General features: G+C 41.5%; 1 protein-coding gene across 10 annotated transcripts in view; it reads right to left on the reverse strand.

Annotated features, from left to right (window-relative positions):
• Positions 1 to 26,403, reverse strand: part of LOC134342716 (nuclear receptor coactivator 3-like) — a 225,418-nt gene that overhangs the window by 192,475 nt on the left and 6,540 nt on the right. The window lies entirely within an intron of this gene.

Here is a 26,403-nt window from a genome sequence, read left to right on the forward strand (position 1 = left end):
GTTCCAGATTGCAACAACCTTCTCTGGGTAAAAGAAAAATCCTCTTACACTCTATGTCTCTTACCACGTGCCTTAAATCTATCTCTAGGTTTTACACACGTTGGGCGGGGTGGGATGAAATAAGGTATCCCCTATTATCCACGCTAAGCATATGTGATTTTTGCATTCTTCTATCAGGTTCCTTCTCGGCCCCCTCCATTTGGAAGGAAGCAAACCTAGTTTATAGAGGGTTTTCCTCACAACTCAAACGCTCCATTCCAGGCAACATACCGATGAATGTCCCCTGCACCTTTTCGAATACAATCACATCCTTCTCATAAACGTAGTGACCCGAAATGCACGAAATATTGCAGATGTGGCAAGACACCCCTGCCCCTCCACCTATGCCCTCAGTCTTTTCTTTTCACAGTGGAAATAAAAAGTGGTACGAACTACAACTGCTAAATCAGTCGCAGTGGTTTTGGGAAAAATCATGACCTTAAGCAGCCAAATCCCATTGAAACTCTCAATTATTCCTGTTTTCTACTGTCGGCTGTGTCTTCATTTGTTTTGCTCAGAAAGAAAACTGAGTAAAGTGTAGTACTGAAATCATTATTTCACATTTTTTTCATGTAAATATTTCCATATTGAAGCCCAAAATCAGTAACAAATATAACAGTTTAAAAAAGGATGAGAGAGTTACAAATGTGGAACATCATACAAGTTCAGTTATAAATTTTTTCCAGCTTTCTGATGTCATGCCTTGAGAATAGGCACCCTTTTTGAAGTAAAGTAAATTTATTATCACCATACACAACCAAGATTCATTTTCCTGTGGGCACTCACAGTAAACACAAAGAAACTCAATAAAATCAATGAAAATCACTCCCACCAAGACGGACAAACAACCCATGTGAAAAAGACAACTGTGAAAATACAAAGATGGAAATAAAACTCAGCAGGCCAGATGGCATCTATGGAAAAAAGTACAGTCGATGTGCATCAACTGTACTTTTTTTCTCCCCCATACATGTTGGCTGGCCTGCTGAGTTCCTCCAGCATTTTGTGTGTGTTGCTTGGATTTCCAGCATCTGCAGATTCTCTTGTTTGTGAAGAGAGTGCATATAGATTGTGGGAACAGTTAAGTGATGAGATGAGTGAAGTTCAGTAGGGTTATCCCCTGGTTCAAAAGCCTGATGTTGAGGGGTAATAACTGTTCCTGAACCTGGTGGTGTGGGTCTTGTGGCTCCTGTACTTCCTTCCTAATGGCAGCAGTGAAAGAGAGCATAGCCCGGGTGGTGGGGTTCCTTGTTGATGGATGCCACTCTCCTACGATGGGGCTCCTTGATGGGAGGGCTTTACCCAGGATGGGCTAGGCTGTATCACAACTTTTTGTAGACTTTTCCTTTAAAGGGAGTTGGCGTTTCCATACCAGACTGTGATGCAACCAGTCAGTATACTCTTCACCACACACCTACAGATGTTTGTCAAAATTTTAGATGACATGCCGATTGTCCGCCAACTTCTATGAAAGTAGAGGCATTGTTTGCTTTCTTCATGATAACGGGTGCTGGACCAATGACAGGTCCTCTGACATGATACCGCCAAGGAATTTAAAGTTGCCAACCCTCTCCACCTCTGATCACCCAATGAAGACTGGTGTATGGACCCCCGATTTCCTCCTCCTGTAGTCAATAATCAGTTACTTGGTCGTGTTGACATTGAGCGAAAGGTTGTTGTGCCACCAGGCAGCAAGATTTTCAATCTCCCTCCTATCCATCATCACATTTGATTTGGCCAATGACAATGGTGTCGTCAGCAAACATAAATATGGCACTGGAGCTGTGCTTGGCCTCAGTCACAAGTATAAAGCGATGAAGAATGAAGTGTTTCATTATCCTGAACTTTTTAAAAAAATATGGCAAGTCATAAAACCCAAGCACTATTTTTACTGGATAGTGCATAATTTCGCAAAACATTGCAAAAACTGATGACTGCATTTGATTCAAAGGTAGACTGAAACACCTAAAAAAAAAACAAACAGGGCCATACAAAATTGGAAGCGAACTTTCTTTAAGGAGCTCGGTTTTCTCTTACACACAGCATCAGATAAGTAGCATTCAAAAGAGGGAAAAAAATTATACTTTAAAAAACCCACTGTAGCACTAAATCAGTGCTACAGTGGGTATAGTAAGCAACACACACACAAAATGAAGGAGGAACTCTGCAAGTAAGGCAGCTTCTATGGAGGAGAATAAACAGTTGACATTTCAGGCTGAGATCCTTCATCATGACTGGAAAGGAAACGGACAGAAGCCAGAGTAAGAAGGTGGGTTGTGGGGGGTGGGGGTGGAGAGGAAGGAGTACAAGCTGGCAGGTGATAGATGAGATCAAGTGGGGGGAGGGAATTCGGAATCAGAAACTGGGAGGTTATAGGTGGAAGAAGTAGAGGGCTGAATAAGAAGAAACCTAACAGGAGAGGGCAGTAGATCATGGAAGAAAGGGAAGGAGGAGGGGAACCAGAGGGAGGAGATGGGCAGGGGAGCAGAGGACAAGGAATGAGAGTAAACAGAAATGGAATAGAAAAAGGGAGGAGAGGAGAGAAATTACCAGAAGTTGGAGAAATTGATAGTCACGTCATCAGGTTGGAGGCTACCCAGTCGGAATACGTGCTGCTCCTCCAACCTGAATTTGGCCTCATCATGGCATTAGAGAAAGCCATGGAGAGACATGTGAGAATGGGAAATTGAATTGAAAAGGGTAGCTACTGGGTAGTGAAAGTGCTCAAAGTGGTCCCCCAATCTACATCCAGTCTCTCTGATGTATACAGGAGACTGCACCAGGAGCACTCGATACAATAGATGACTCCGAGAGACTTGCAGGTGAGCTGTTTGGGGCCCTGAATGGTAGTGAGAGAGGTGGTGTAGGGGCAGGTGTAGCTCTTGCCATACGCAAGGTCAAGTGCCAGGAGGGAGATGATTGGGAATGGACAAAGGAGTCACCAGAGAGCGGTCCCTATGAAAAGCTGAGAGGTGCGGTGGAAGGAAAAGATGTGTTTTGTGTTAGGATCCCATTGGAGATGGCAGATGTTATGCAGAATGATGTGCTTGATGCAGAGGCTTGTGGAGTGGTAGTTAAGGACAAGGGGAACCCTATCCCTGTTATGGTGGGGTGAGGGTAGATGTACAGGAAATGATAGAGATGCAAGTGAAGGTACCATCATTAGTGATGGAAGTACTGCTATACTGAGGTAGTGATTAGGGCTATGCAGGTTGGTTCAAGAATCAATTGGATGAAGGAAAGTAGCTGTTCCTGAACCTGGTGGTGCAAGATTTCAGGCTTTGAGACCTCCTGCCTGCCGGCAGCTGCGAGAAAGTGGTGAGGCCTGGATAGTGGAAATCCTTGATGATAAACATTGCCTTCATGAGAGACTTTATGTAGATCAGGAGTTCCCGACGAGGGTCCACAGATCCCTTGCTGAACAGTATTGATCCATGGCATAAAAAAAGGTCAAGAACCCCTGATGTAGATCCTCTCTAGTAGTTATTAATCTGGTATGCCGCAACTTCAATTTGCTGATTTATCGCATCGAGGATTAGGCCTGAAGCCACGGTGTTGCTTGTTAGCAGCCACCTGGAGTGAGGAGACGAAGCTGTTGCACTTCACCTGGGGCAGTGTGGTATGATGTCCAGAACAGAGTCGAAGCTACCCTCCCAGGGTTTCCCTCGGCAGAAGACAAGCTCTGTTGTGGCATGCAAGTTTTTTTAAGTGACACTCAATGGACTCGGGCCACAAGCTGTGGGGTTGCTTGCTTTTCAGCTGCCAGGAGAGGCGTCCGAGCCACTGTACTCTATTGGGAGTGGTGTAGCACGGTTGTGGTAACTGAAGTTTTAAAATGATCGGAGGGATCTGGACTATTTATATATACATGTGCTTGTATATGAGAGGACTGGGCCTGAAAGCCACAGTGTTGTCTAGTGGGCATCGGGTGGCCAGTCGACAGATGATATTCGTGGGCATCAGGTGGCCAGTCGACAGATAATATTAATGGGCATTGGGTGGCCAGTCAACAGATGATATTAGAGGGCCGTGGTCTGAACATTTTTTATACTATAAAGTGGCGGGGGGGGGAGGGGGGAGGTGGACCTCAGGACATAACTTGATTGTGACCTTGTGCATGTTTACTGTGTGTGACTGCTGGCAGTGTATCTTTACACCTTGACCCCCATGGTAATGCTGTCTTGTTTGGCTATATCCATGAGTATTCTAATCTGGTTAAATGACAGTTCAACTTGAATTGAATTGAATTGTTAATCTTAATAGTCTACATAATTGTACCCAATCTTTCGTATAAACTATAACTTGTTTTGGAACTTTTATGTATAAATGGCAAATGAAGCTGCCAATAATTTCATTTATCACAAAAAAAGGAAATTTACTGTATTTCCACCTCCCAAAGCACACAACAATTCCTCAAATGGCCGCATAGTTACTGATTGTAAGAGTAAAAATCAGATTTGTATTAAAAACAGAAGATGCTGGAAAGATTCAGCAGTTTAGGTAGAATTTGTAGAAAGAGAAACGATTAATTTTTCAGGCCCAGCACCGTTCAACTGAACTGGGAAGACAGAAAACTAGTTAGTTTGGGTAGCAGAAAAGGGGTGGGGGGAAGGTGGAGGTTGGGTAGAACAATGGAAATACCTTTGTTAACTGGGGCTAGACCAAGTGATTTAATATGGCAATTAAAGGGCCATTAAGATCAGTTTAAGCTTCTTTTCTGTGTAATGTACTTCTAAAAGCAAGGTTGCAGGACATGCCCAAATAACAAGATCATGCAAGGAAAGATGAAACAAGACCAAAAAATAAAAAGGCAGATAGAACTGGCTGGTTCTACTGCAAACAAAGGGAAGAAGAGCCATCTAAAGTTGAGAAAATCTGTACAAGAGACCCCACATTATGGTCACTTGGGTTACAGAAATCAGACCTTACAGAATTCACAAATCACTATTTAAAATTTCGAGAAACGGAATATAATTAGATTTCATGGAACTTAGTTGAAAAAAATAAATTTATAGACTTGTTCAACTCATTTCTTGATACATTCATAGATGTGGCTTCGTGTAATGAAAAATCATGATAAGGACCATTTTCTAGGAACAGAAACTTCACCCCCCCCCCACCCCCAGTATAGCAGTGTTTCCTGTATTGAGCTCTACAGACTACAGATGACTGTGTATGGCTCCACAAGTTTGTGTTGACAGTGAGGATAGGAATAAAATGAAGTAACAGATAATTTTGGAAAAGGGGCAGGGATTCAGATTTCTGCATCATTGGGTCCTCTTCTGGGGCAGGTGTGATCTGTACAAAAGGGTTGGGTTGCACTTGAATCCAAGGGGGAACCAACATCCTTGCAGGCAGGTTTGCTAGAGCTGTTGGGAGTAGTTTAAACTAATATGGCAGGGGATGGGAACCAGTATGATCAGAGCTGAGGATGAGCCAGCAAGTTAGCAAGTTATTGATGGGTATGACTGAAGTGCAAGCCAATGACTGGATACAAATGCAGACAGTGCAAACAGTTAAATTGTACCACAGAGGCAAAATTCAAAAGGGCGAAGAATGCAAGACTGAAGGTGCTGCATTTAAATGCACGTAGTATTCGGAATAAGGTGGATGAACTCGTGTCGCAGTTCAAGATTGGTCAATATGACGTTGTGAGCATCACCGAGTCGAAGCTGAAAGGTCATAGTTGGGAGTTTAATATCAAAGGATATACTTTGCATCGAAAGGACAGGCAGGGAGGCATAGGCAGTGGTGCGGCTCTGTTTGTAAGAGATGGATTTACATCTTTCAGAAGAGGTGACATAGACAAGATGTGGGGTTGAGATTGCAAAGGGAGCTGGAAAGGGCATGTAATAAAGGTAATATCACAATTGAAATTGTGGTACATATACAATGACGGAAAGAAAAAGAAAATATGTAAGAGGATTGGGAAAATTAAGTTAGTGTTGGATCACAAGAGAAAAAATTTGTTGAATGCCTACGAGATGCCTTTTTAGAGCAGCTGTGCTTGAGCCCACTCGGGGTAAAACCATCTTAGATTGGGTGTTGTGTAATAATCCAGATTTCATTAGGGAGCTTAAGGTAAAGGAGCCCTCAGGAGTCAGTGATCATAATATGATTGAATTCATACTGCAATTTGAGAAGGAGCAGCCTAAGTCACATGTATCAGTATCGCAATGGAATAAAAGGAATTACAGAGGCATGGGAGAGGAGCTTGCGTAGGTGGATTGAAGAGGGATACTGGAGGGAATGACGCTAGAGCAGAGATGGCTGAAGTTTCTGGGGACAGTTCATAAGGTGCAGAATAGATATATCCTACAGAAAAGGTTTTCAAATGGCAGAGGGAGGCAACTGTGGCTGACAAGGGAAGTTTAACACTGCATTAAATGCCAAGGAAAGGGCAGATAAGGTAGCTAAAGTGAGTGGGAAAACGCCATAAGAACGGAAAAGATAAACTATGAGGGCAACTAGCCAACAATATAAAGCATGATACTAAAAGATTTTCAGTTATTTAAAGAGTAAAATGGAGGTGAGAGTTGATATTGAACCACTGGAAAATGTTGCTGGTGAGATAGTAATGGGGGACAAAAAAATGGCAGATAAACTTAATGGGTACTTTGCATCAGTCTTCACTGTGGAAGACACTAACTGTGTGCCCGAGGTCCATGAATACCATTGCTATTACAAAGGAAAAAATGCTAGGCAAACTGAAAGGTCGTAAAGTGGATCAGTCACCTGGAACAGATGGACTACATCCCAGAGTTCTGAAAGATGTTGCTGAAGAGATAGCAGATGCATCAAAAATCACTTGATTCTGGCATGGTCCAGGAGGAAGGAAGGCAAAAGAAAGAAAATTATAGGCCAGTTAACCTAACCTCACTGGTTGGGAAAGTGTTGGAGTCTATTATTAAGGATGAGGTTTTGGGTATTTGAAGACTAATGATAAAATAAGTCAAAGTCAGCCTGGCTTCTGTAAAGGGAAATCTTGCCTGACAAATCTGTTAGTTCTTCGAGGAAGTCACAAGCAGTACGGAGAAAGGAGAGGCAATGGATGTCATCCAGAAGGCATTTGATAAGGTGCCACACAAGTGGCTGCTTAACAAGATAAAATCCCATGGCATTACAGGGAAGATACTGGCATGGATAGAGGAACGGCTGACAGGCAGGAGGCAGCAAGTGGGAATAAAGGGGGCCCTTTCTGGTTGGCTGCCAGAGACATATGGTGTTCCTCAAAGGTCAGTATTGGGACCACTACTTTTCACATTGTCATGACTTAGATAGTGGAATTGATGGCTTTGTGCCAAAGTTTGCAGATGATACGAAGATAGGTGGAAGTGTAGGTAGTGCTGAGGAAGCAATGCGAATGCAGGATTTAAACAAATTGGAAGAATGGGCAAAAAAGTGGCAGATGGAATAGTAATACATAAAAAAATGCTGGTGAAGGCAGCAGGCCAGGCAGCATCTATAGGAAGAGGTACAGTCGACGTTTCAGCCTGACGAAGGGTGTCAGCCCGAAATATCGACTGTACCTCTTCCTATAGATGCTGCCTGGCCTGCTGCATTCACCAGTATTTTTTATGTGTGTTGCTTGAATTTCCAGCACCTACAGATTTCCTCGAGTTTGCTCAGATGGAATAGTGTTGGGAAATGTACAACAGTGGACTTTGGTAAAAGGAACAATAGTGTGGACTATTAGCTAAATGGGGAGAAGGTTCAAACATCAAAGCTGCAGAGGGACTTAGAAGTCCTTATGCAAGACTCCCAGAAGGTTAATTTGCAGGTTGAGTCTGTGGTAAGGAAGGCAAATGCAATGTTGGCATTCATTTCAAAGGAAACAGAATGTGAAAACAAGGAGATAATGCTGAGCTTTATAAGACACTAGTCAGGCCACACTTGGAGCATTGTCAACAGTTTAGCGCCCCATATCTCAGAAAGTATGTGTTGTCATTGGAGAGAGTCCAGAGGAGATTCATGAGGATGATTCCAGGAATGATGGGGTTAACATATGAGGAGCATCTGGCAGCTTTGGGCCTGTACTCATTGGAATTTAGAAGAATGTGGGTGGTGGGGGGGGGTGAAATTCATTGAAACCTACCAAATGTTGAAAGGATTGGATGAGGTGGATGTGGAGGAGATGGAGTGGATGGTAGGGGCATCCAGAACTAAAGGGCACAGACTCAAAATTGAGGGACAACTCTTTAGAACAGAGGTAAGGAAGATATTTTTTTAATAGCCAGAGTAGTGAATCTGTGGAATGCTCTGCCACTGACAGCTATTGAGGCCAAGATGGCGGGTATATTTAAAGTGAAAAATTATATAGTTTTCTTGTTGGTCAGGACATCAAAAGTTATGTCAACAAGGTAGGTGTGTGGGATTGAGTGTGCGATCTAGGATCAGCCATGATGGAATGGCAGAGTAGACTCAATGGGCTGAAGAGCCTAATTTTGCTCCTATGTCTTCTGGTCTAATATAGGAAAACCTGTTATTAATAAATGCAGTACACGAGATTGAAAGAAACTTTTCAGGAACTACTTGCTAGGGCTTCTTTGAATTGGAGTATAGGCGAATGAGGGAAGATTTGAAAGAGGTATAGAAAATTATGAGGGGTACAGACAGAGCAAATACAAGCAGGCTTTTTTCCACTGAGGTTGAGTGAGACTTGAACTAGAGGTCATAGGTTAAAGGTGAAATGTGAAATTTTTAAGGGGATCATGAAGGGAAACTTCTTCACTCAGAGGTCGGTACAAATGTGGAACAATTTGCTAGCGGAAATGGTGGGTGCAGGTTCGATTTCAACATTTAAGAGGCTCGGATAAGTACATGGATGGGAGTGGTATGGAGGGACGGCTAGGTTTTGGGTATAGGTTGATAGAACTGGGGAGAATAACAGTTTAGTATGGATGAGATAGGCTGAAGGGCATGTTATTGCACTGCAGCACTCTGTGACTAAATACAACTGAATCTCTCTTTCACCAAATGTATACATTTCATTGTTACAGTTGAGGTTTTCATTGGAATTTTCTTTATTGCTTAGTAAAGCTGTTCAAAATCAACGCATACACATACCAGAACTAAAAGGGCAGACTGGAATCAGCTGTATCTGCATAACAAGGGTCCCAACATAACAGATGAAAGGGGAATGCCAGATTCTTATGTGTCTCTACATTGTTATGAATGCCCTGGGCAAAGAAATACCAAAACAGAGTAAAAGAGTTTTATCAAGTTGCAACAGTTCACACAAGGCGTTGCCAGTAAAAACTCAAAGCAGAAGAAAATCTTTTGAAGATATATTGCTGATAAGCACACCTATGGCATCAGAAAAATGCTTCTTGTTCATTAATAATTATAATTTAGTCATACTTGTGGCTGAACAAAATTCAACATGTGAAAGAAATAACTCTTCCTTTGGAGTAGTTACTGGAGTTTTCTAAATATTTGAATTTAACTAATCATGTAAATTACATTCAAAGTACAACTCATTTTTATTTTTAAAAACTTGTCTGACTGCCACCTTATCTTCCAATAGCTTTCTTCTGCTTGGCACAAACTCATAATTTGATCAGTGTAAGTTTTGGGGAAAAAAAATGTTTCAGTTAGAACTTTAAAATCAATGGAAGAAATGTTACTACAAATGACTCTTCAAAACAGTTTTGAACTTGAATTATAAACCACGTCATACCTCAGTTGCACAGGTTCAGATATTTTTAAATATCATAATCCAGACCACCTAAATGCAGACATTAACAACTTGACAAGGATTTGTTAAATACAACCAAATTAATGAAACAAAACACTTAAGTATTATTAGAAAAATCAACTGAAATTGTCAACATCTCAAAATGTGATTCTGCCAAGCCATCAAAAGGCTGCTGCCCAAAACACACATGCATGCAATTACAAATAGTGCCTATAAGGAGTATTCATCTCCCTCTTGAAAGTTTTCATGTTTTATTGTTTTAACAACATTGAATCACAGTGGATTTAATTTGACTATTTCGACATTGATCAACAGAAAAAGGTCTTTAGTGTCAGAGTGAAAACAGATCTCTACAAAGTGAATGAAATTAATTACAAATATAAAACAAATTAACTGATTGCATAAGTATTCACCCCCTTCAAGTCAGTATTTAGTAGATGCACCTTTGGCAATTACAGCCTTGAGTCTGCGTGGATAGGTCTCCGTATGCACATTTAGACAATGCAATTTTCCCCCATTCTTCATTACAAAACTCCTCACGCTCTGTCAGATTGCATGGGTATCATGAGTGAACAGCCCTTTTCAAGTGCAGCTACAAACTCTCAATTGAATTGAGGTCTGGATTCTGATTTGGCCACTCCAAGACATTAACTTTTGTTTTTTTTTTTATTACAAGCCTTTCTTGTGTATGCTTGGGGTCATTTTCTTGCTGGAAAACAAATCTTCTCTCAAATCGCAGTTCTCTTGCAGAGTGCATCAGGTCTTCCTCCAGGACTTCCCCATATCTTGCTGCACTCATTTTACCCTCTACATTCATAAGCCTTCTAGGGATTGCTGCAGTGATGCAGCCACCACCATGCTTCTCGGAAGGGATGGTGTGTTTTTATTGATGTGTGGTGTTTGGCTTATACCAAACATAGTGTGTAGTCTGATAGCCAAAAAGCTCAATTTTGGTTTCATTAGACCACAGAACCTTCTTCCAGCCGACTTCAATCTCCCACTTGCCTTCTGGCAAATATTAGCCAAGATTTAATGTGAGTTTTTTTTTCCCCAACAGTGGCCTTCTCTTTGTCACTCTCCCATAAAACTTCAACTGGTGAAGCACCCAGGCAACAGTTGTACATGCAATCTCTCCTATCTCAGCCATTGAAGCCTGCAGCTCCTCCAGAGTAGTCACAGGTTTCTTGGTGGCCTCCCTCACTCATCCCTTTCTCGCAGTCACTCAATTTTTGAGGATGGCCTGCTCAAGGCAGATTTACAGCTGTGCCATATTCTTTCCATTTCTTGATGATCAACTTAACTATACACCAAGGGGTATTCAGGCTATGTCTACACAACGCCGGATAATTTTGAAAACGCCGGTTTTGAGTAAAAACGACAGGCGTCCACACGAAGCGTTTTTCAAAATATCTCCGTCCACATTAGGCAGCTATTTGGGCGAATCTCCTCCTACTGGGCATGAGAAGGACACACAGAAAACAAGCGAAGAGGAAACTGTATACTAGCTGCACATTTGTCCAGTTGCGGAGTATTAAAATTTAAAAGGAATTGCTCTTGGCTCTCGCACAGGAGGACTTAAAACTAAAAAAAAAACAAATACTGGAGTGTATGGAGGCAACCTACAGGGAACTCACGGACAGTATGACCCGGCTGACAACGAACACTGAAAAACTGACTAACTCTGTTGCATTAATAAAGCACCTTGTTGAATGTATAAAACATGACTGTGTCAGTGTTATCTTGTATTTCCATACAATGTTACATTAGGCTGTTACACATCTATTGTCAGAGAAGTACTTGCATAAATGGGTAAACCACATTGGTTCTTGGTTCTTGATCCTCCAAAATATTCCGCATAGAATTTAAACTCGAGGTGGCAGAGGGCAAGCAAGGACAGAAAACAGGGCAAAGTGAGTATACTTATTTATTCAGTAAGCTCTGGGTCAAAGTATTTGGTGAGTACATTTCTAACTCTTCTGGCTTCAGTCTCATTGCCGCCTGTTCTGAAATTGTTAGGTTCTGCAAAGCGCAGAAACAATCACTGTGATGATTGTACACTCTAAGCAATAAAGTAGTCATAATAATAAGGATACGAATAATAAGAAGAAAACAATGAAATGCTGCGCTGCCGCCATTTGTTCCAGCATGTCATGACAGCGGTTTTAAAAAGCTCCAGTTACCCCGTACACACTGCAACGGATATTAGATGTTTTCAGATTTATTCACTCTGGAGACAGTTGCTGAAAATCTCTGTTTTCGGGGGCTAAAATCGCCGGTTCAGTGTGGACAGAGGGTCAAAATGAAGAGAGAAAGCTTTGTTCTCAAAATTATCTGGCGTAGTGTGGACGTAGCCTCAGTGACTTGGAAATTTTCTTGTATCCATCTCCTGACCTGTGCTTTTCAATAACTTTTTTGCAGAGTTGCTTGGAGTGTTCTTTTGTCTTCATGGTGTACTATCGCCAGGATACTGACTCACCAGCAGTTAGACTTTCCAGATACAGGTGTAATTTTACTACAATCAATTGAAACACCTTGACTGCACACAGGGAGTCTCCAAAAACTGATTTCCATTTAACTAATTATGTGACTTCTAAAACCTGTGATGATTTTGTGTGTCTATTAAAGGGGAGTGAGCACTTATGCAATCATTATTTTGTGTTTTATATTTGTAACTAATGTAGATCATTTTGTAGAGATCTATTTTCAAAGCTTTGACACAAAAGTCTTTTTCTGTTGATCAGTGTCAAGAAAGCCAAATTAAATCCACAGTGATTCAATGATGTAAAATAATAAAACATGACAAGTTCCAAAGGGGACAAATACTTTTTATAGGAGGGGTGTCTGTCTGTCCATATGTGTCTGTGTGTACACACACATACATACACACCCACACACAGCTTCCAATGAGTAAACAGAGTAAATATGACTCATCTCCATGATTTCAAGACTTATTTTTCTCATATACTGTCAAATACAACTTGGAAGATTAAATTCTGTATATTAAAAATTGTGTTACACAATATATAGTACTTGGTCCGAATTCTGCATTATTTTCTCTTTTACCTATTCTGTTGTTCTGCAAACTGGGGCCCTAGTTCTCAGCAAGAAAGGCAACATTTAATATTTTCAACAATCAGAATTTTACAAGTACAATTGCACAAGAAGTCTCTCGCACAGAAACATTCCAGTAATCTTTCAAATACAGCTACTACAATCCTCCACATTGAGCAGACTGATCACTGTCATAACTGACCGACCTTGAAGCTGCACTCAGCAGTCTATTGCTATAGCAACCACACATTTCATCAACTCCAGTCCGCCTGTAAAAGACTCAGAGTAGAGAAATACAGAACCATTGTACAGCAACAAATTTAGTTATTATTTCAGATTCAGAAAATCATCATGGAAACTTTTTGCACTGTGAGCTGGATAACTGGAATTAAAGGTTTCATTTCAAAACAATAAGGATCAGGGCAGATGGAATGAGTGTTTAAAATCTATTCTCTTCCTTTCCCTATACTCAATCTAATTTTGTACCTTGAATTTCTCACGATACCGACATACCCCAAGAGTGACCATTTGTTTCATGTGAGCAGTCTGTCAGCCTACACCTGGCCAGCAACTTGAATTGACCATTCCGGAAATACATTGACTCAGATTTTTGCAGGAAGTATTGGCAGTATTCTGCCACATAACTGCCACCAGGTTTGGAATTATTGCACACTTGAATGTGAACATGAAGGTCTTTAAGTTTCTGGTCACTGGTCAACATTATCCCCACTGTACCTGGAATTTATGGTGGGGAAATCCACCTGCAAAACTTGTGCCAAGCCAGACTGAAAACAGTAATAGCTTCCAATCTACTTAAATGTAAAAGTTACTATGGGAAAACAATAAATAATTTACATTTTGAATTGATTAAATTTTCTTCAGTTGTCTTTAAAATATTATTTTAAACATGATGCTGGAATCAACTTAAAACAGTACACTGGCAAAACACTGTGTCCAGCAGTACCTGTGGAGGGAAAAGGTACAAATTGATGTCTTGGATGCAGGATGGCAATCTAAAACATTTTATAAGGAACGTGGCTTTTACAGCAGTCAAAAACTATTTTCCAATCACTTTTGTGGTCGGAGCGTAGTGCACACAACACGACATATTTTCACAATTCAATTCTGTTTTAAAGACCTCACCCCAAAGGATCTATTGTCCATTATTAAACAAGATTTAGTCAAACTTAATCACCATGTAAATAAATAGTAAGCATAGGCAGCTTGAGCACTGAGCCAAGAATATGCACAAGCCACCATTTCTGAGATTTTCACCATGTAAGTGGTGAGGATTTCACTTAGATGTTTAAAAAAAATGTTTGTTCAGAAGATGTTCTGACAATCATCTTTATACTATTACAGCATCAAGTGTAATTTAGAAGTACAGCAAAATTCAAATATGGATAGATGTTGGTTTTAAAATTTTGAAAGTGGCATTAAAAATTTCGTAGTTTATATGAGGTCAATGAAGAACAAGACATTTGCCAAATTCAGGAAAAAATACAGTCCAAACTCAGAATAATGAGCCTCATTGCCGTGTGATTTTGATATACCACAAATGTTACTGTTAGCCAGAAGTTAACTAGATAAATGTTAGCTTCATCTACAGTGTTTGGATGCCCCCCGAAACAAGAGTTTGTACTGGATTTAAAAACAAAAATTAGCCAAGTAGACAGACTCAAATACCAGACATTTACCCAATTCCTTAGGGTAAGTAGCCCCAGTTAAAAATTTAGAATAACTAAAAGTAATCTGAACTGTTCACTCAAAAGCTATGGTTCCAAATTATTGGTATTAGTACTTATAAATACCTATGTAAATTATTGCAACAAAAATTATTAAATTAACAAAATTCATCTGTAAATTGGGTGAGGTCACTTGACAGATCCTAAACACCAAGCATAACAGGAACTATTTTGTAAAGATTACAGTCATTTACATAAATATACCTCAGGAAGGGTACTGTTGTTTCACCTTTCAGAATTACTGTGTTTAAAAGAACAAATGCCATTTTAGTTTAGAAAATGTAAATGCAAAACAATGCAAAAATTCTTTTAAAACTGAAATTCAAACAAAAATTTTAAATCTTTGTTTTCTTTTAGGTAATTTCAACCTTACAACTCAACATGCTTCAAAGCAATTTGAACATGAAAAACACAACTTTTTTACACTAACAATGTCCCTTTGACAGGAATGCAGGCATTCACAACCTGCGTTTGGTCAGCTATTCAAAAATCTACAAAAACTTGCAATCATTTATTCAATTCCATATATTAACATTTCACGTTATCACTGTACATTTAACATTGATCGGACTACTTGTTTCTTGCAGGCCTTCAGTATAATTAAGCATGCACAAGGCTGTGTGGCACAAAAGAAAATGGCACACATATTGAATTCATTAGTCGAATTGACAGTCCACTCCTGAAAAACCGCCATTTCTTCAGGTCTTTTTATCATGACAAGCTCGAGGACTCCTGCTTAAGCTTTTTGCTCCATCTGTTAATGAGACAACACAATGATCATTGTGAATTCCTGCTGGTAAGAGATTAGTAAAAGCTATTCAGCTTTCATTACAAGCTGATTAACCCTTCTATGGAGTAATGGGCAGGATAGAAATGTTAATATTTATGCAATAGTTTATTATTAAATTACAGTTGCAAAAGATTGGGGGGGCGGGGGGCAGAGCAGGAGGGGGCACAATGCTTATTTCTTATTTTTTATTATTATATTATATGTGTAGTGGAAAGTGTACTGGCTGGCTGCAGCACAGCCTGGTTTCAAAAGCACAGCTTTTGAAGAGAAAATCCTTCAAAAAGGTAGTGGATTCAGCCCAATACATCACAGGTAAAGCACTCCCAACCATTGAGCACATCTGCATGAAACGCTGTTACAGCATAGCAGCATCCATCATCAAAGATCCTCACCAACCAAATCATACTTTTTTCTCGCTGCTGCCATCAGGTAGAAGGTACAAGAGCCTCAGGACTTGCACCACCAGGTTCAAGAAAAGTTACTGCCCCTCAACCATCAGGCTCTTGAACAAAACGAGGTAACTACTCTCACAAACAAGAGAAAATCTTCAGATGCTGGAAATTCGAGCAACACACAAAATGCTGGAGGAACTCAGCAGGCCAGGCAGCATCTAGGAAAAAAGTAGTCAACTTTTTGGGAGGAAACCCTTCAGCAGGACTGGAGAAAAAAAGCTGAGGAAAAGATTTGAAAGGTGGGGGGAGGGGAGAGACAAACACAAGGTGATAGGTAAAACCTGAAGGGGGGAGGGATGAAGTAAAGAGCTGGGAAGTTGATTGATGAAAGACAAGGCCGTGGAAGAAAGAAAAGGGAGAAGCACCATGTCGGGTCTCACCGATATACAGCAGGCCACAGCGGGAGCACCAGACACAGTATATGACCCCAAAAGACTCACAGGTGAAGTGTCACCTCACCTGGAAGGACTATTTAGGGCCCTAAATGGTAGTGAGGAAGGTGTAGGGGCAGGTGTATCACTTGTTTTGTTTCAAGGATAAGTGCTGGGGGAAGGGACGGATGGTCAAGGAAGTTGCGTAGGGAGCAGAAAAGGGAGGAAATGGTGGGGGGGGGGGAAGGAAACATGCAGAAATTCCCGCTTGCTTCAAAACGGCAACAATTATACCAGTGCCAAAGAAGAACAATGTGGGCTGCCTTAATGACTATCGCCCGGTAGCACTCACATCAACAGTGATGAAATGCTTTGAGAGGTTGGTTATGACTAGACTGCACTCCTGCCTTAGCAAGGACCTGGACCCATTGCAATTTGCCTATCACCACAATAGGCCAACAGCAGACGCAATTTCAGTGGCTCTACAAATGGCTTTAGACTATCTAGACAACACAAACACCTACGTCAGGATGCTGTTCATCAACTATAGCTCAGCATTTAATACCATCATTCCCACAATCCTAGCACACCTCGGGGTGTGTGCTTAGCCCACTGCTCTACGCTCTGTATACACACGACTGTGTGACTAGGCTGAGCTCAAATACCATCTATAAATTTGCTGACGATACAACCATTGTTGGTAGAATCTCAGGTGGTGACGAGAGGGTGTACAGGAGTGAGATATGCCAACTAGTGGAGTGGTGCCGCAGCGACAACCTGGCACTCAATGTCAGTAAGACAAAAGATCTGACTGTGGACTTCAGGAAGGGCAAGATGAAGGAACACATACCAATCCTCACAGAGGGATCAGAAGTGGAGAGAGTGAGCAGCTTCAAGTTCCTGGGTGTCAAGATCTCTGAGGATCTAACTTGGTCCCAACATACTGATGTAGTCATAAAGAAGGCAAGACAGCAGCTATACTTTACTAGGAGTTTGAAGAGATTTGGCATGTCAACAAATACACTCTAAAACTTCTATAGTTGTACTATGGATAGCATTCTGACAGGCTGCATCACTGTGTGGTATGGAAGGGCTACTGCACAGGACCTAAAGAAGCTGCAGAAGGTTGTAAATTTAAACAACTCCATCCTGGGCACCAGCCTACAAAGTACTCAGGACATCTTCGGGGAGCGGTGTCTCAGAAAGGCGGTGTCCATTATTAAGGACCTCCAGCCCCCAGGGCATGCCCTTTTCTCACTGTTACCATCAGGTAGGAGAAGGCACACACTCAACAATTCAGGAACAGCTTCTTCCCCTCTGCCATCCGATCCCTAAATAGACATTTGGACACTACCTCACTTTTTTTTAAATATATAGTATTTCTGTTTTTGCACATTTTTTAAAAAAAAATCTATTCAAGATATGTAATTGATTTACTTAATTATTATGTTTTATTTTGTTTATTATTTTTTTCTCTCTGTGCTAGATTATGTATTGCATTGAACTGCTGCTACTAAGTTAACAAATTTCACGTCACATGCCAGTGATAATAAATCTGATTCTGAAAGATGTGCTTGGTAGTTGGATCCCGTTGGAGATGGCAGAGGTTCCAGAGAATTATGTGCTGGGCACAGAGGCTAGTGAGGTGGTAGGTGAGGACAAGAGGAACTACACTCACTTGCCCATTCATTGAGATGTTCCCACAACCAATTATCCCACTTCAAAGGCTTTTTATCTTGTTACTTCATGATCTCATTATTTTTTGCTATTTATTTATATTAGCATTTGCACAGTTTGTCGTCTCCTGGTTGATCTTTCATTGATTCTTTCAATGAACTGTTCTATCAGTTTGCTGAATAGGCCCACAAAATATATACATCTCAGGGTTGTATGTGGTGACATACATACACTCTGCTAATAAAATTTACTTTGTACTTTGTACAGTTTTTCTTTTGCACATTGGTTGTTTGTCCACCTTTTGTGTGCAGTTTTTCGTTGATTCTGTTGTGGCTTTTTTTTTGTATTTATTGTGAATGCTCACAAGAAAATGAATCTCTGGGTAGAATATACTGACATGTACTTCGATATTAAATTTACTTTGAACAGAGAGGCTTAACAACATGTTATACAGGCAATTTTGCAAAGATATGACTATGTTATCTTTATGATATTAGAAAATCAAATTTAAATTAATCTCAAGTGAAGTAGCAAGATAAAAATACATTTCAGCCCAGAAAGAACGGCCAGCAAGATAATATTGAAAAGTTGTAAGGAAAAAAAAGAAAAAAAAATTATCACCTAGTGTGTGGAAGCCATCCCCAACATAAAATCCCAGGGCAGTGGGAGAGAGCAAAATTGGTAGAGAACATGGATAAAAAGACTTGCTGATGTTTTGAATTTTTGAGAGGCCCATTTTACAACCAACACAGTTTGTTCATACCAGGGTTAAAATAATTGCTGGAAAAATCCTACAAGTCAAGCAGTATCAATGGAAGCAAATAAATAATTGACATTTTGGATCAAGACCCTACATCAGAACTGAGTGTGGAGGGAAGACAGCTTGCATACAGAGACAATTCCTTCCTCCCGCAGAATTGCCTGACCAAAGCTCCTCTGGGAGTTCGCTAGTTTTTTCATTACAGATTCTAATATCTAAAATCTCTTACATTTTCAGAAATTATTGATCACAAGCAATTTGTCACAGAAATTAATGTTCCAAAATACAGTACAAGTCAAAGGCATGGAAGAATAATGAAGATCAGCAGACCAATTTGAGAAGTTGAAGAGAGTTTGGGGGGGCAGGGGGTGAAAGCAACTTTAAAGTTAACGAACATTTGCAAAATCCCAATTAGGCCACAATTAACTCTGAAGTATAGAGACCTGCTGTTCTTATTGTACATCAAGTTAATGCAAGAAGCTTATTAAATGACATTCACAATTGCACCCTGAGAATTCATAAATCAAGCAGATTCTCTTAACACTACAGATAAAAGGTTTTACAGTATTTCTAATAAACAAACCATCCTGAAATATTTGCAATAAGTAGGATGCTGCTGCTAATGACCCAGATTTACAGTACTTAAAAAAGTTCTCCAACAAATGAAACTATCCCCAAACAGATGGCATTATAACTACCTTTATAGCTTCCAAACAAACCTCACACTCCACGTACAAAAAAATTACTATTTTCCATAACTATTAGTAACATTCAAATAAATTCCTTCCAAACTTTACAAATACAGAAAACTGAAAGACAAAATAACACTGCACGAATGTATAGCAATGCATTTCAAAATATTAATGTACTTCCCCATAAATTATTCTCCTTACAGTTCAATGTCTAAGAAGGGCGCCAATACTAAAATACAGCATTTTAAGTTACATAAAATTGCTCAACTCATTTTAACTTGAAAAGTTAGAATCAGCACTTTATTTCCAAAGAGAAAATAACACAACATTGGCAATTGGGACACTACACAGAGTGTGCCTCACTCTCATATGTGCCATTTAATAAAATCTGTTTTTCTCCTAAATCTACTAGGTAACCAGACAATTCAGAAGACAGTACTTCAAAGATATGGAAAACGATTCAATCTTTACCTGAAAAATGGTTGTATCATCAGGTATTTGTTGAATCAGCCTTTCTTTTGAAGAAATCTGATAATCTTACAATGGAGTAATCAATCAGAATCATTACACATCCAGATACAGATGGTATATTCCAAACAAAACACGTGCTCTCTGACGTACCTGGTTCTTTCAAAAACTCTGCTCCAGTGAATTCTCACCAACAGATTCAATGTTCAAATAATGAAGGACTTGGAGACTCAATTGCTGAGCCACCTGTTAGCCCCAAAACACAAATCTGGGCTTACACTTTAAAGTGCAATCTAAAACAAAATAAATCTTAAACTGCCACCATCCAGTATCTTTAGCCCTGATAGTTTTCATAAGGAATGCATCTGCACCAAATTTAATTTTTATATTGAGATTTCTTCCTTACGTCACTTCCAACCCCATCTTTTTCTAGCTTCAATTTATTTTGCTTTCATTCTACCCAATATTTTACCTTGATTTACCTCTAAATTAGAATATTTCAAATCAAAATGCTCAACGGATTAGTTCAAGAGAAATGTGTTATTTTTTCTATCAGTTCAGATTAGCAAAAACATCCCCTCCACAATTTCCATCAGCACACACCACAGGGATGTGTGCTTAGCCCCCTGCTCTACTCAGTTTACACCCATGACTGTATGGTGAAGTACATATATTCAAGTTTGCTGATGACATCACTTTCGTGGGCTATATCAAAGGCAGTGATGAATCAGCATACAGGAGGGAGACCAAAAATTTGGCTGAGTGGTGTCAAAACAACAACATCTCACTCAATGTCAATAAGACCAAGGAACTGATGTAGACTTCAGGAGAGGGTCAGTAACTTTAAATTCCTGGGTGTCACTATCTCCGATGACCTATCCTGAACCCACATTATAAAGATAATTACAAGCAAGCATAACAGCCCCCTCTATTTCCTCAGGAGTCTGTGGAGATTCAGCATGTCATCAAAAACCTTGGCAAACTTCCATAGGTGTGCGGTGGAAAGCGTGCTCACTGGCTTCATTACTGCCTGGTATGGAAACATCAAAACCATTGAGTGGAAAATCCTACAAAAGGTAGTGGATTTGGCCCAGTACATCACAGGTAAAACCCTCCCAACTATTGAGCACATCTACAGGAAACGCTGTAATAATAAAAGCAGCATCCATCATCAAAGATCCTCACCACCCAGGCCATGCTCTTTTCTCACTGCTGCCTTCAGGTAGAAGGTACAAGTGCTTCAAGACTCCCACCACTAGGTTCAAGAATAGTTACTACCCCTCAGCAACCAGGCTCTTGAACAAAAAGGGATAACTACACTCATTCTACTTCTGGTGTTCCCACAACCAATGGTCTCACTTCAAGGACTTTATCTTGTTATTTCATGCTCGTTATTTATATTTGCCCTTGCAGTTTGTTGTCCACTGGTCCTCTTTTCAGTTACTGTTCTTTAGATTTGCTGATTATGCTCGCAGAAAAAGAATCTCAGGGTTGTATGTGGTGACATCTATATGCTTGAGAATAAATTTTACTTTTAACTTTGAGCATGACCCATGCAATATTTCCAACCAACTTTGCATTTCACAGCCTTTTACTTCCCTTTGCCCTCATCAACCCATCAGCTGGATGACTCCTTATGCAGCTCATCCGCAGGGCAGTTCTACTGCTCCATATCAGTGGTATCCAGTCTATCTGTCCCTCACTCTTTCTGCAAATTAAAGTTACTTTAAAAAAAACTTTTCCAGTTCTGGCAAAGTCTTCAACGTGAAATATAACTTTCTCTTTCCACGGATGCTGCCTGATCTGTGGGGGGGGGCAGGGGGGGGGCACTTCTGGCACACTGCTTTCATAGGTGGAACTATTTTTCTATCCAAACTCAATTTAAAAGCTTTACAAAGAACATACCAAATACAAAACCAAATTACAGGAACCTCCAAGTAAATTATAGAAACTAAACATGAATCTCTCAAAAGTTAGTTACAATGGAAGGCCCAATTATAGTTCAAAATGTGATGTACCATAAGAAATTGATCATGACCATGCTATTCCTCAGTTCCAGTCACCTTGCAGCATTATCAACGCAAAATTTGACATCAAGCAGTAAAAATGTAGATTGTTCTAGCTACCAGGGAAGACTGTAATAGACAAGTATCTTTGAAAGAAAGATCAAGTAAAGAGCTTCTGTGCTTGGCAGATAAACTTTTTGGAAAAACAGAGGATAGGATATTGGGAGACTTGGAGTTGATCATGGGGAAAAATCTAGAAAGGTTGGAACACAAACAAGAGAAAATCTGAAATGCTGGAAATCCAAAAAAAGCTGGAAGAACTCAGCAGGCCAGGCAGCATCTATGGAGGAAAAAAAAGAGTACAGTCGACTTTTCAGGCTAAGGCCCTTCAGCAGGACTGGAGAAAAAAAGATGAGGAATCAGAGCTAGAAGGTGGGGAAAGGGAAGAAGAAACACAAGGTGATAGATGAAACGGGGAGGGGGAAGAGCTGGCGGTGCGACCTGAGGGGCAGGGAATTGTGGAGTGGTGGTGGGAAAAAGGGAGACAGGGATTCTAGCAGCAGCATGTGAAGACCCGGCCTGAAGGTGCTGTTGGTCAAGGCAGAGCCGGCAGCGGCAGCAGGGGTGCCCCCACCACTGCTCCGCAATCCCACACCTTCCTCCATGACCACTCTGCAATCCCATGCCTTCACCTGTAAACGTAACTTTGCTGGATCAAATAATGACAGCACAAAAAGTTTGTTACTTATCTTTCCACCCGTTTATTTCTTCGAGCTCAGCTGGCAAGTAAACTTGGACCCAACATCAGGGAGAGACCCTTTCTCATCTCCCCGGCGGTTCCACAAGTTCACTGCCTGATGTCAGAACTGTCAGAAGTTATAAGGCCACCGACACAAAAGAACAATCAGTTTGATAACTATTCCGGTCAAGTCAATGGACTATTGATACAGAGAACAATCAGTTTGATAACTTTTCCGGCCAAGTCAATGGACTATTGATACAAAAGTACAATCAATTTGTGAGACACTCCAGCCACCTTAATTAAAGAATGTCCTACCTGGTTTGCTGGAGCCACAACTTAATGACAAAGACAAGAACATCCGTCAAATTTGTACTTTAATTAAGAAAAGAATGTCCTGTCTAATTTCCATCAGGTACTGCTTTTTGTCAAAATCAAAAGGTGTGAAAAGCTCAGAGACATCTTATGTGGATTTGGGCGAACTTTAACCCTTATCTTGCTCCAAAGAAAGCAGCTGTGAGACATTATTCAAACACACTGCAGTCACAGACGTAGTCAGTACTGAATCCATTGTTTTATCACACCCACCACCACTCTGCAATCCTGTGCCCCTCAGGTCCTACCACCAGCTCTTGGACCCTCAAACACAGCAACCCTCTCCTCTCCTCCAACACTACCAACCCCCTTCCCCCCTCTGATCACAGCTCTCATCACCCCTGCCTGCCACCGATTCCAGCTTTGACCGACAGCACCTCCAGGCAAGGTCTTCACGCATTGCCGCCAGAACTCTCTTCTCCCCTTCCCCCACCACCACTCCGCAGTCCCTTATCACCTAGGTCCCATTGCCAGATCTTGGGCCCTCAGGGACTCTACGTGCCACACACCCACCTTCCCTAACCACCCCAACCCTCCCCTCTCCACTGACACTACCAAACCCCATTCCCCACCCCCTTCTGATCCCAGCTCCCATCCATGTCTTCACCATCCCCTCTCTGAGGCAGAACATTCAGACCTCAGTAAAGGCCTCACCTTTGTCCCTATATGCTCACACCTCTGAATTCTGCAGCTGCCACAACGATGAGCTCTTCTTCCACCACCTCCGTTTCTGTGCCTACTTCTTCACTGACGATCTCTTCTCCTGTCTTCAACCCTCCTCCTCTTCCTGGGCACCCCACCCCAGTCTTCTGCTCTGGATCTATTCATTGCCAAATGCCAACAAGACATCAACTATCTCAACTTCACCATCCTCTTTCCAATTCCAATCTCACTCCTTCCAAATGCACTTCTCTCTACTCTCTCCACACCAATCCTAACCTCATCATCAAACCTGCAGATAAGAGGGGTGCTGTAGTGGTCTGACCTCTACCTTGCTGAGGCCCAGCGACAACTGTCAGGCACCTCCACTTATTTACCCGTTGAACAGGATCCCACTATGGAGCACTAGGTCATTGTCTCCTACACCATCATCAATCTCTGGGGATCTCCCATTCACTGCCAACAGCCTCATAGTTCCCTCACCCCGCACCTCCTGTTTCTACCTCCTACCCAAGATCCACAAACCAGCCTGTCCAGGTAGACACATTGTTTCAACTTGTTCCTACCCTACTGAACTCGTATCAGCATACCTCAACAGTTTTATCACTCCTGGTTCAGTCTTTTCCTACCTACATCCATGACACTTCACATGTTCTTGATCTTATCAATGACTTCAAGTTCCCTGGCCCGAGCATCTTATTTTCACCATGGATGTCCAACCCCTATACACCTCAATCCCCCACCAGGAAGGCCTCAAAGCTCACTATTTCTTTCTGGACGCCAGAGCCAACCAGTTCCCCCTCTACCAACACTCCTCCATCCAGCAAAACTTGTCCTCACTCTCAGTAATTTCCCCTTTGGCTCCTCCCACTCCCTTCAAACAAAAGGTGTAGCTATGAATACTTGCGTGGGTCCCAGCTATGCATGCCTTTTTGTCAGTTACATACAACAGCCTATATTCCAAACCTACAATGGTGTCACTCCCCCACTTTTCCTACGCTACGTTGACGACTGATATTGGTGCTGCTTTCTGCATCAACATCATCATGTTGATGTTGATGCAGACCTCATCAACATCATCAACTTTGTCTCCAACTTCCATCCTGCTCTCAGATTTACCTGGTCCATTTCTGACACCTCCCTCCCTTTTCTTGATCCCTCTGTCTATCCACTGATGTCTATTATAAACCCACTGACTATACCTCATTCTATCCTGTTACTTATAAAAATGCCATCCCCTTCTCTCAATTCCTCCATCTCCACCCATCTGCTCTCAGGATGAGGCCTTTCATTCCAGAACAAAAGAGAAGTCCTTCTTCTTCAAAGAAAGGGGTTTCCCTTCCTCCACCATCAACACTGCCCTCAATCGCATCTCTTCCATTTCGCATCAACACCACCCCATCCTACCACCACCCCACCAGGGATAGGATTCCTCTTGTGCTCAGCTACCACTCCACCAGCCTCCACATCCAGCACATATTTCTCTGCAATTTCGGCCATCTCCAATGGGACTCCACCACCAAACGTGCCTCCCCCCGACTTTCTGCTTCACGCAGGGATCACTCCCCACACAATTCCCTTGTCCACTCATTCCTCCCTACTGATCTCTCTCCTGGCACTTAATGTTTCGGGTCTAGACCCGTCAGCAGGGTTGGAGAAAAAAAAGATGAGTCTGAGTTAGAAAGTGGGGGAGGGGTGGAAGAAACACAAGGTGATAGGTGAAACTGGGAGGGGGAGAGGGTTGAAGTGAAGAGCTAGGAAGTTGATTGGTGAAAGAAATACAGGACTGAAGAATGGGGTGTCTGATAGGAGAGGACTGAAAGCCATGAAAGAAAGAAAAAGGGAGAGGAGTACCAGAGGGAAGCGGAACAAGTGATACACCTGCCCCTACACCTCCTCCCTCACTACCATTCAGGGCCCCAAACAGCATTTCCAGGTGAGGCGACAATTCATCTGGGTACGTTGGGGTAATCATTTGTATCTGATGCTCCTAGTGTGGCCTCTTGTATATTGGTGAGACCCAACATAGATTGGGAGACCACTTCGCCAAGCACCTATGCTCCGTCCACCAGAAAAAGCAGGATCTCCCAGTGGCCACCCATGTTAATCCCACCTCCTATTCCCATATGTCCATCCATGTCCACACTCAGTTTGGAGGTGCAACACCTTATTTTCCATCTGGGTAGCCTCCAACCTGATGGCACAAACATCGATTTCTCAAACTTCTGGTAATGTCTCTCCACCCTTTCTCTACTCCCCATCCCCTTTTCCCTCTCTCACTATATCTCCTTGCCTGCCCATCGCTTCCCTCTGGTACTCCTCTCCCTTTTTCTTTCTTTCATGGCTTTCAGTCCTCTCCTATCAGACACCCCATTCTCCAGTCCTGTATTTCTTTCACCAATCAACTTCCTAGCTCTTTACTTCACCCCTCTCCCCCTCCCAGTTTCACCTATCACCTTGTGTTCCTTCCACCCCTCCCCCACTTTCTAACTCAGACTCATCTTTTTTTTCTCCAACCCTGCTGATGGGTCTAGACCCGAAACATTAAGTGTACTCTTTTCCATAGATGCTGCCTGGCCTGCTGAGTTCCTCCAGCATTTTGTGTGTGTTGCTTTGAAAAGTTGGAAGCAAACTTTTTATCTAGAATAGAGGAAAAATGAAGGAAAATCCTATGCATGATCTCAATGCAGCAGATTCTTGATATGAAATGTTATAGGCTTCCAATATACAGCTTGTACATACACTTAGAAAGTTACTGCATGAAGCGAGGAACATTAGAAAAGAACTCTCATTGTGTTTTATCAAAGAATCCAGAACAATATTTCTTTTTAATTCCATTTAGCAGCTTGATTTTACTCTAGTGTTTCATCATGCCAACAAC

This window comes from Mobula hypostoma, chromosome 2, assembly GCF_963921235.1.
Source record: "Mobula hypostoma chromosome 2, sMobHyp1.1, whole genome shotgun sequence".
Taxonomy (NCBI): domain Eukaryota; kingdom Metazoa; phylum Chordata; class Chondrichthyes; order Myliobatiformes; family Myliobatidae; genus Mobula; species Mobula hypostoma.